Source organism: Xyrauchen texanus, chromosome 25 (assembly GCF_025860055.1).
Source record: "Xyrauchen texanus isolate HMW12.3.18 chromosome 25, RBS_HiC_50CHRs, whole genome shotgun sequence".
Taxonomy (NCBI): Eukaryota; Metazoa; Chordata; class Actinopteri; order Cypriniformes; family Catostomidae; genus Xyrauchen; species Xyrauchen texanus.
The window spans coordinates 1,585,826-1,598,021 of NC_068300.1; the positions used below are offsets into that span (position 1 = coordinate 1,585,826).

At 39.7% G+C, this 12,196-nt stretch overlaps 1 protein-coding gene across 2 annotated transcripts in view; it reads left to right on the forward strand.

Moving 5' to 3' along the window:
* Positions 1-644: 644 nt before the first annotated feature.
* Positions 645-12,196, forward strand: part of LOC127618626 (zinc finger protein 383-like) — a 101,918-nt gene continuing 90,366 nt past the window's right edge. Inside the window, exon 1 of one of the 2 annotated variants that reach the window (XM_052091198.1) lies at positions 645-661. The gene's annotated coding sequence lies outside the window, so the exon portion shown is untranslated. Of the gene's footprint in view, positions 662-6,324; positions 6,607-12,196 lie in introns of those variants that run through there. The other variant, XM_052091199.1, reaches the window with a different exon arrangement.

Sequence of the window (12,196 nt, forward strand, 5' to 3'; positions counted from 1 at the left end):
AGTGAAAGAGGTTTCATATAACATTTTCCATCGTGTGTCCCCAGTTAAATCACTTGTGGTACAGCGTTTTAAAGTGAACATGGAAGATATTTGTGCTTTTTGTCAAATTTCCCCTGAGACTATGGTTCATTTATTTTGGGAGTGTCCCAAGATCCAAATGTTTTGGAAAGAACTCAATAATTATTTACAAAGAAAAGCTATGATTCTTGTTAACTTTGAAGAATTTGATGTTATGCTAAAATGTTTTTCATTTGATGGTGATAAAAATATTCTGTTTATGTTTGATTTAATTATTATAATTGTCCGTTATTATATTCATAAAATCAAATGGAATGGAAAAATGCCAAATTTTGAACCATTTAAAATCGATGTTAAAAAATATATTTAGAAAGAATATCTAAAAGTAAAAACTATAAGTTATAAGTATAAGTTTTTTCTGTAAAATGCCTTTATTTTTTCTTCTTTTTTTTTTTTTTTTACCCATGACATGTATGGTTATATGTACTCTTGTAAATTATTTTTGTTCTGGTTATATTGCAATAAAAAAAATAAAAAATAAAATTTGTTTTCAAGCGCATCAACACTCCAGTCCAGTTGGTGGCGGAAATACACCAGAAGTTGTTTTGCAAACCTCCAGAAAACAGCAGAAGAACTCATTTCGGTAAGTGTTCAACATCATTTGTGATTTATATTGATTTTTAATTGATATTTTTCTCTCTTAGGCGTTTTAATCTCTGTAAAATAATCTTTTGTATCTCATCATGGCACTTTGTTTTGTGACTGACGATTAAAAATAATCAGTTTCAGGAGAAACACAGAAATCTGAGAATATTATGATTAATTTCGGATCGATGATCTCTTTAAATCAGCGGCTGATTGTAAATGAGTTCAATGTTCGGTGAGAGAGGGGCACAAAAAACGATCTTCTGCTTTCCTCGAGTTTGTTTAAATGCATATTTGGGATTACTGGTCATATTCAAGAGGTAAACAAATCAACTAAAACACTCAAGAACAGGTTTATTTACACTTTCTGTCTGTCTGTGGCTCAATTCAAGTTTATATTTTAGTCCAGTTTGATTAATTATTGGTGAAGTTCTGTCCAGTGTTGGTGTAACGCATTAATAAGTGTTAGATCATTTTGTCATTCAATGTATTTAATTTATTTTCTTGATCGTCAATCCCCGTCTCGATGCGGCTCAGATGAGGGAAGAAAGAAATGACACAGAGACCCAATGATATCAAATCCTTCTTCAAAGTTTATAGTTCAGCGCTTCGTTATATGGTCCAGAAAAACCTCATTATAAAATAAGGCATTACTCAGTAATTTAATTACAGTTACTTCTGATGCAATTGCATTAAATACTGTATAGGCTATAGACAAATTCTAAATAAAACTAAAATGAATTTTAAATATAAATTTCATGTCCAATGTTAAAATGTATGTTTTCTAATTTAACGCTGCCCCTTTAAATTCTTTGACCCTGATGCAAGTGGCTCGAGACATTCCTATATTTGATACTTTTGCTTGTTGATACTATACAAGCATATTTATATACTCAACTCGTGCTTTCACTCTCCGCCTTTGTATGTGGTTTATGCCTTGTGTGTTGAAGAGTTCCCGTGAGAAACTGGACTCTTGCATAAGACCAAGGATATAAGTTGAGCTTGATGTCATTTTAACCTGATGAGAGTTCAAAGTTGTATGCAGAGAGAGCTTTAATTTATACCCTAACCCACCTGCGAAACACAGGATCATCCGTGCTCGCGTTTCAATTGAGATCATGAACTTTGCGAACTTGACCAAGATATGTTCTGCAGCCTTAAAATGAGGTCTAGTCCACACCGACATGTTTTCGTTTGAAAACGCATCTTTCATCTTTTCTCCATTTTGGCTTTCCATCCACACTGAGACAGCTTTTTAAAAACGCACTCCAAAGTGGATAGTGTGGACTCCGTTGTAGTGCGGACTGTGAAAACGGACGCTTTGGAAATCGATGACAGGTTTTTAGTCATGTGATCTATCCAACCAAAACAATCAAGATGGAGGCCAGTGTTATAGTGGCGCTGTTGTGTCTGATACTCACTTTGATAGCGTTGTTAAAAAAATAAATGTTACTTTGTACAACCTTCACATTGCGCTCCTTCAAAGTTGAACGGAAGTTTACTCGGAATTGGTGTCCGGCGATGGAACACGAGGACAATTGCCAGTGACGTGCGGTGATGTCTTAAAGAGGCTAGGTACTGAGTTATGAAAGCCAGATTACCTGATTTATTGTTTAAGCTAATAATATGTAATAACAGTGAACGTTACACACAAGTGCAGCATATCAAGAAATGTACAAATCAGGATGTATATCGTGTACTCTCTCTCTCTCACGCACACACACACACACAAGCACACACAAGTGCGTAAACAGTGAACGTTACGCATTTATCAGATCCTTCAAAACCTCTCGGTTTTCCTTTACCTTTACATTGTGGTAGGTTATATTCAGCTTCCTTTGCTCGTCAAGTGCAAGGTCGATCCGAGATTTTCCAAAGGTTTTCAGTGTAATTTGACACTGGATGTGAGCTGATGACTTTTCATGCTTGGTTAAAGCTGCGGGCAGGTTGTTAAATCACAATATCCCGCTGAAGTCCAAACAGTCTGACTGGTTGAAAAAGCAGGCAGGGATGCTGATTGTTAGCACAGCCACATAGCCAATCTTTTCTTGCATACCAATCAGTTTGAAATGATCGGATAATTTTTGGGCCCTTTTGCTGTACTAGTCAATCTAAGGCTGGCGTAGACCTCCCTCTTGCAATTAACTCATATTTGGAATTAAAATCGAGCTTGGAAAAATTTCTTAATTCCGTGATTACGGCCGGTGTGGTCATTTCGATTTTGAATTTGGTGGGGATTAGGCATGTACGCTAGCTGTGGTGTAATGACGTTAGCTACGCAAATGTCCAGGAATATCTCGATTTTAATTGGTCCATGTCTGATACGTAACGGAGATGATTACGGGCATAACATATTTACGTCAAAAGGCACAGCAGATTTGTGCTTTTTGCCGTACATGTTAAAGAATACAGGATCGAAGTGCGCATGCGCAACATGGGTTTTCCGCTTATCTTCTGCAATGAATGGACCGTAAAAGCACTGCTTATTCTACCATTTGTTTTTAGTTGATTATGCGTAACTGCTACATTTGTCATCATAACGTCTAAACAATTGGAATAACACACATATTGCATATATAAATCACAAGAATAAAAAGTAAAAATACAAATACAAGTTTATTATTATATTATATTATATATTATTTTTGAATTTTGGCAGGGTAGGCAGTGCCTAGTTTGCCTACCCAGACCGCACGTCAGTGACAATTGCGTTTCAGACCGTACATGCGCAGTGACACGATTGAATAATTTTCATACGTTTCAGTGTGGACGAGCAACTTTTGGAGAGTGTTTTGAAACGAAAACTGAGTTTTCAAATGTATCGGATTAATGTAGACGTAGTAGCCGCAGCATTCACACCTCACTTCGAAAGAAATGGGACACCAAGTGGCGCTAACGAGTTTTACGCCTCAGTAATCACGCTGAGTTTCACACATACACACAATATTCATATCATATCAAATCATTAAATATTCACGATTATGTAAAAATGTCCATGATTATGTAAATTATGTTCACTTTTGTGAACTAGTCCTAGGTTTTTCACTCAACCTCAATAAAACCAATGCTGTACAATTCTGTTGAGTACATAAATTCAAAACACAAATAAATGTAGAATTTTACCCTTTGGGAAGCTATAACAGTGTAATTTAGAAAATGGGTGTGGTCAAGTGTAAAAATAAGCCCATAATTCCTAAACAAAAAATCAGAACTTCACAAAATTAGTTGAGCACATGCGAAATATGATTCTAAACAAGCAAGCAGACTTTTATGAAGATCGGAGTATAGGTGGCGCTATGATCTTTAAAAAGCTTTCCTTAGTAAATTGCCTGTATTGGCTGTAAATAGTCTATTCCTTCTATGATCTAGGTGGATAGATGCTTCCTAAATAAAACATAATACCTTTTTACAGATGTGCTTAAAGGCCTTAAAACACTTAAACACTTTTAATTGCTGCTCGCATCTATATTTTATCTTTTTTTGTTATTAAACATATTTATTGACTTCATGCTGCAAATAGACATAACAGAAAATGCAAAATCAAACTGAATGAAATCATATCTTTTCCCCCTGAACATTAAACCCCTCACCCGACACAAACAAGCTCTCCAGTGGTCAAAAGCCAACTCACAAAGACCCACAAATAGACAAAACAGCAGAAAATATTTAGACAAAAAATAACACTAGTCCCTCTCCGCTGCCCCTACCCAAGAGCCCTCAAAAAGGCCAGATGGCCGTCCCACTTCCTGATGTATATACCCAGGTTCACCAGCCTTTTTATACCAACTCCTCAAACACCGCCACCCTGCCCAACTCAATGCACCACTCATGAAATGAGGGTACACCAGATGACCTCCATCCCCTGAGGATTACCTGCCTGCCAATCATCATGCCGGTCAGGGCCCAGCTCTCCATATATCTACCACCCACATTCAGGACCGCCCCATCACCCAAAACACACAGTCTGTGGCAAAACGAAAACAGAGTGTCCACTACATCACACAGGAAGCTTTGAACCCTCAACCAAAACTCTTGGATCTTAACACATCCCCAAAAAACATGAGTTGTGTCCCCATCTTCTGATTGGAATAGGCAGCAGATGTGTGTCACTTTAAGACCAAGCCTAGGGTCCAATAGATCGATGCGAAATCTCAAATTGCATAAGGCACACCCTTGTATCTCTAGCCCAACTTTGTCCATCGGCCCATGTCATTTGTTGAAATGTAGTCTGCAACGTTTACCATTCCAAATGAAGGACTTCGCTATGTTATCAAATCAAATTGAAATAAGAGAGGGGGACATCTATAGGGAGTGACTGTAGCAGGTTGTTGTATTTTGGAAAACAGTTCATTTTAATAACATTAACCTTCCCAATCAATCAGCCCACCTGACCACATCGCTCAAATCTTTTATTTTAAGGTCAAAATGAACCAAATCAGACAAATTTGCTGGGAATAAAATACCCAAATACTTAATGCCCTCTTTGGGCCACTGGAAGGCAGCTACTGGACTTGAATGCTTCCGTATGAACTTCTAACAAAAGTGGAGCCAATTCTGTACCATAAGATCTACAAAATTCAGCGGCAAGACCATCTGGCCCCAGAGCCTTGCTTGTAGGGAAGGCCTTAATTACCTCGTCAAGCTCCTCCAAGTTTATCTCAGAATCAAGAGAATTGTTTTGTTCAGTCTTCAGTTTAGGAAGTTCTAATGGTTCCACAAAGTTTCTAATATCTTCATCAGTAGACAAAGACGTGGAACTATAAAGATCAAGATAGAACTCTTTAAAAGAATTATTAACATCAATGGCTGAGGTAAATAATTCACCAGCAGATTTCACTGAGGGAATGGTAGAAAAAGACTCTCTCTGCTTTATATATCTAGCCAAAAGCTTCCCCTGCTCAAAACTATGGACTATGACTGTCTTGCCCTGAATGCCTCTGCACTTTTAATATTCCCTTCAAACTCCACGAGTTCTCATGCTTTGGATGTTTTTATGAATGAGGCATACTGTATGATCCAACCCTAAGAACCGCCTTAAGTGCCTCCGAAGCCACGCCCACAGAGGATGCTGGGGACCAGTTGGTCTCCATATAAACATTGATTTCAGTCTTTAACATCAGGAAATCAGGATTTTGCAAAAGTCATACATTTATTTTTCTCCATATGTGGCAACACCTCTAAACTTACCAGGGAGTGATATGAGACTAAGATGTTTCCAATTGAGCAATCCACAACAGATGAAATGAGGGACTTAGATATATATATATATATATATATATATATATATATATATATATATGCCCTGCAATAAAACTAGGAATCTTGCAGGAATTGCGTCGAAATGTCTGACTTAACTTAAAGAATGCACATCTGCTTAAATTCATCTGCTACACAACAAAGCAGTACTTGTGAAATTGACACGGGTGTCTATGAACGAATGGAGGATCAAAAGACTTAAGGAACCCATAATTTAAGAACAAAAGGGCAATTAACCATGCTGTGAAATGGACCGTTATTGTGAATTAAATCCATGAATTCCTTGGACTGATCTCTCCATTATTACACACTCCAAACCTGTAAAGGATCAACTTTTATTTTCTAGAATATATCAGTTTATTCTCGCTGTAACCATGTAAAAGTGACTTGTAAATTTGTTTATTTTGTTTAACAGATTTGTTCTTGTGTACAATCATATACTAATCTTGAGTTTGATGAATGTCAGTCCATTATAATGATGATGTTTTTGTGTTCAGATGTTCATCATGAGAGAACAGATGAATGTGATCCACGCTGGAGAACAGCAGATGCTGCAGATACCAGTGAAGATGTGTTCAGTGAAGCTGCTGGACTGCAGGAACCTGATGAAGATGAGAGGAGAAATCAAAGTAGAGGAACAACAGAGTGATGAATATTATGAAGAAACCACAGCAAAGGAACAACAGAGTAATGATGATGATGATTTTATTCCTTCAGATATGTTTCTCCTTGTAATGTTGTTTTACATATTCATGACAGGATCTGTTAGCAGATGATTTTATTACTCAAAATTCATGCTAAAAAGTTTCCCTCTATTTTGTGTTGTCAGTTTAGAAGTGCTCAGTTGTCTTTTAAGGTACATCTTTTTTTATTTTTCCAAATTCAAAACAGTTCTGCAGGAACGGTCACTCTGGATTAGGGTTTTGCTTAAAGTCTTAATTTGTCCTTTTTAACATGATATCTTTTAAAGGATGGTTCACCAGTTGATAGACAATTTAAAGTTATTTTTCAGATAATACACTTATGGCCACGATATACTTCATACAAAATCTAAAAAACAAACTAATGGTGTGTTGGCATTTAGAGCAAAATCTGGTCAAAAAGGGGTTTATCAGTTTGTTTTGGTGGTTCATTACAGCTCGCCTGGGCAAAAGTTTAGGAACATTTCTAACCAGCTGCTGAACACCTCCTTACTGCCATTGGTCCATGTTGTCCACAGCCATTCACACATCTGCCTAAAGATATGCATCTATCACCATTCTTTTGTATTCTGAACATTAAAGGGATAGTTCACCTAAAAATGAAAATTCTCTCATTATTTACTTCCATTTAAGCCATCCCAGATGTGTATGATTTTTCTTCTTCAGCAGATCTAAAGTGAAGATTTTAAGCACATATCAGATGCAAGTAAACCGGCTGATGGATATTTGATGGTCCAAAAGGCATATTTAGGCATCATAAAAGTAATCCACACGACTCCAGTTGATCAATTAATGTCTTCTGGAGCAAACCGATTGGTTGATGTAAGAAACAAATCGATAATTGGATAAACTCTAGGGAATTTCTAGCCATCCAATCTTTGATATCATTGATCAACTGCTAAGATGGAGAATTGGGAAATTTCATTGGCAAATCATTAAGCTTTTAATGGTCTCTTGGTCAGGAAATTAGCAAGAATTAAACAAATGCACTCCTGGTGCTCTTCTGTTTGATATAACATATGTCTGGGAGTACAACATTTACCAAAAATTTGTTCTGGGATTTTTTTTTTTTAAGATAAGTCATTAGATGGTGATCTGCCATACCTGATGCAGCCCATCAAAGGCCTAATAACAAGCTCATAAATGGAACCAGGAGTGATAGACCAGTAAGATCTCTTCAATATGCAGCGTTGTTTGTCCCATGGTAAAAGAGTAAGAAAGTCTGCTCCACAAAAATGCCAAATATCATGCAGGGGTTGCTGTCAGAAACCACAGAGCTGGTCTCCGTCAGGCCAAATGTAGCTCTTCTGAAGTTTACAAAACCAAAAAGGCAGAGAAGATCCCTATTTGTCCACCTGCTGAAGATCTCAAAGTTGGGAAAAAAGCTAACAAAAACTGTCAGCAGAATTCAAGACCTTAGAAAACAAGACTATTTCGAGAAAGAAAAATAACCAGAAGGTTACCTAATGCAGTTTTTGTGTCTAGAAGATGTGTTAAAAACCCATTGCTGTCTCAGAAAAACACCCAAGACAGAATGAAGTTGATGATTTGGCCTAGTCAGAGTCCAGATTTGAATGGGAAATGTTTTTGAACTACTCTTCAAATGTTTGAAGTTCCATTGAGTGGAACAACATTGACTCTTCTTTCTGTAAAAAGCTGTGCGCAAGTGTACCTACAAGGCTTAAACATTTAAAGAAATCAAAAGGGAACAACTATCCCATACATAGTTACTTTATTTGTTCAATTCTTGTTCATTTATTGACCAATTGATCACTGCCAGCTTAAAGTTTCTTGGACATGCCCTAAAGATAGTTAGGGTTTAAAATATTAAGAAGAGTTCCTGAGGGGGCCTGGATAGCTCAACAAATATAGACACTGACTAACACACCTGTTGTCGCAAGTTCGAATCCAGGGCGTGCTGATTGACTCCAGTCAAGCTTCCTAAGCAACCAGTTGGCCCAGTTGCTAGGGTGGGTAGGGTCATGTTGGGGTAACCTCCTCGTGGTTGCTATAATGTGGTTCTTGCTCTCGGTGGGGTGCGTGGTGAGTTGTGCATGGATGCCGCAGAGAATAGTGTGAAGCCTCCACACGCGCTGTCTCTGCAGTAACGCACTCAACAAGCCATGTGTGGATTGACGGTCTCAGATGCGGAGGCAACTGAGAACCTTCCTCTGCCACCCAGATTGAGGCGAATCACTATGCCACCACGAGGACCTAGAGCGCATTAGGAATTGGGCATGCCAAATTGGGGAGAAAAGGAGAGAAAATCTGAAAAAAAGGAAGGTTCTGAGATTGCAGGAAACACCTCTTTAAGGAGCTTAGGTAGGTATAATTCTGTCTGTCTTTTTAATTAATCTGGCCACTAGTTGTTTTTACTTCTTATCTTCAACTGTGTTTCAAGGTCCTTAGCCACATTATTTTGTTACAGCTGGGTGCTCTTTGTGGCCTCTGCAGCATCAACACTTTTAGTAACCTCATATGCTCTCTCCTGGTTCACACAAAGGCCAGGAAACCCATAATAACTACTTTGATATAAAAACATACTAGAATATTGAAAAATATACTATATATGGAGTACACATACCATAATTATTATAATTGTGAAAGCTCTAAAAAAAAAATAGTTTTCATTACATTTCAAAATCATGACCGTACGAATTATAGAATTAATCTTACACAAGTCCAAGAATGTCAAACTATAAATGAAATCGTCACGATTACTGTTGTAACCTCCGTTCCCTGAGGGAGGGGACAAGACATTGTGTTGAATGTAGTGACACAAGGGGTCTTCTTTGGGAACCTCGCTTACCTCTGAACTTGAGAAAAGGCCAATGAGAAATTGGCAGACAGAATTTGCATGTCCCGCCCCCGGATATACGGGTATAAAGGGAAGCGGGCGTGTGTCTGTCAGTCAGGTTTTTGCACTTAGGAGCCGAAAATAATGTTCGGCCGTTTACAGTGGTAGGTCTAGTGTCGTGGCAGAAGGGATACAACGTCTCATTCCCTCCCTCATGGAATGGAGGTTACAACCGTAATCATGATGTTCCCCTTCTGTCACTCACTCTGTTGTGTCGACTGTAGAGACACAAGGGGTCCCATTCAAAAGCACCATGCACTAGCCCTTGTTACATGAACTGCTGACACGGGTGCAAGCAGGCTTCTGCGTGCTAGAAGCAACTGTATCGGCCACACGTAACCCTCCCCAGTGCCCCCAGAAAAAGGTGGAGGGGGACAACCTTCCCTCCAACCTCTCTTGCAGGAATGAGAGCACTGACCGAATTGCGCATCTCTGCGGGAAAGAACACACGGACAAGCGCCTCTTCAGGGTGTAAAGTTGCCTGGTGGAGGGAAGTCTGGCTTGGTTGATCGTGTCTACGACTGTAGGTAGTAGGTCACTCAGAGTACCCCGTCCCTGGGAAGGAAGGTCCTTTTGGTGAATTTGTCAGGGAGGTGCTGTTGCGAGGAGCATGAGATCCAAGAGCCAAGTCCGAGTGAGCCAGCAAGGAGCCACTAAGATGACTTGTTCCTCATCATCCCTGATCTTGCACAGCACCGGTGCAAGAAGGCTCACTGGGGAAATGTGTGCCAGCACGTCTTTCCCGAGAGGGGCTTCTGTCAGGGAGTACCAGAGCAGGCAGTGAGAATTTTCCTGGGAGGCAAAGAGATCTATCTGTGCCTCTCCGCTAGGCGAAACCTGTTGCGGTTGCCCGGGATATGAGTGGCCGCTGAGTCCAAAGGAGACTTGTGATGTATGACGAGAGTGCACGCGGCCTTGGCGATTTATGTACGCTACCGTTGCGGTGCTGTCTGAATGGATCAAGATGTGCTTGCCCCGGATGTCAAGGAATACAGCCAACAACTTTAGGCAGTTGATGTGCCAACGCAGCGGCTAGTCAGCGGCTGCGTGCCCATTGCACACGGCGCCCCAACCCAGTTGAGAGGCGTCTGTGGTGACCACGACATGTCTGGACACCTGCTGTAGCGGGACTCTAGTCCACAGAAAACGGAGGTCTGTCCAAGGGTAGAAAGTCTGATGGCAGGAAGGGGTGATAAACACGCGGTATGTGCCGTGGCGCCATGCCCATCTCAGGACTCGAGTCTGAAGCCAGTGCTTTGTGTAAAGCCCGGTTGAGAACTCACAAGTCCATGATTGGCCGCAACCTACCACCTTTTTTGGGTACGATGAAGTAAGGGCTGTAGAGACCCTTCATCTCAGCTGGAGAGACAGGCTCTATCGTGTCCTTGAGTAGCAGAGTGGCTATGAGCGGCACCCTGACCCAAGGAACCAATCTTACACACATGCAGCGACAAAGCGACTTCATATCATTCATTTTTAATGAGAGCTGGTGGTTTTCGGTGACAAGAGGGACAACGACCTCTGGCGACCAAATGAGGGAGTATCCAGCAAGTTTAGCTTTTATGCAAATTTATGAGCCACTTTTTGCAGCGACAACCAATAGGAGAGAAGCCGTGTCATTGGAGCTCACGTCATCCGTTTCCTAGTCCAGTGAAGGCAATGCAGAACAGTTAAAGTTTCTGTGAGCGTTTTCACTGATTTGTATGATTTGACTGTAACCATATACATGGATATAATAAAAACTATGCACGGAAAAGAAAGAGTTGGCACCGTTTGTTTAATTCATAGATTGATGGTTCGTTCATCTTGTAAATGGCATGATGTAGTCAGAACTGCTGCAGAAGTTTTTGTCAGTCTAAGTTTGATTTGTAGATTTCGTACATTGATAGATTGTTCAAGGTTAATATCATTTTAATTTTAATAACCAACATTTATTTAACTCGTGCCTCAGTTTTCCTCAACAACTTGCTCGTTATAAAAAAACCTTTGGGTCTCGAAACCCCAAATGTTTTGCCCTAGTGACACCCCTGTGGCCTGTTGCCCAAAGCTGGTTTCAGTAGCTACCCAGATAGGCTGAAGAAGTTGGGTCAGTTTTTACCTGTGTTCATCACCATATCAACTTAAGCCACATGGCTAACCTGCTCCGGAGCAGGTTTTATTTTGGGTAACAGATTGCAAACCGATGCTGATGCAAAAAAATTCTACATATTTTCATAATTATCTCTTGATCTTCAGTGGAGATGTAAATTATGCTGAATGTCTCGCGAGAAGTAAATCACTTTCAATCTCTCCAAGCTTCACCCATTGGATGTTTGTAGCAAACATCACTCATTCATGTGCACAAGCTTCAGTGTTAACAAAGAACTTGTGATCAAAATCTGAGTTCACAGAATGTTTGTACCGAGCTTCTTGAGATCGCTGAACCGGTTTGGCTCCATCTGGTTTTCTCAACCTGAAACTTACTCTGAAAATCAGAGTTTGTTCAACTAGCTTTGTGCAACAGGCCACTGGGCATGTCATGTAATTTCGATATAATAATTTTATATGACAGCTGATTGACACCCCTAGTATGAATCTATGGACCTTGCACAGCAAAAATCACAAATAAATACATTTGTCCTGTGAACTGATTTTTGTTAATTTACTTCCTTGTAGAGCTGATGGAAGTGAAAGGGGTACATCTAGAGCTGAATGAAGCAGAGAAGAAACATCACGATTT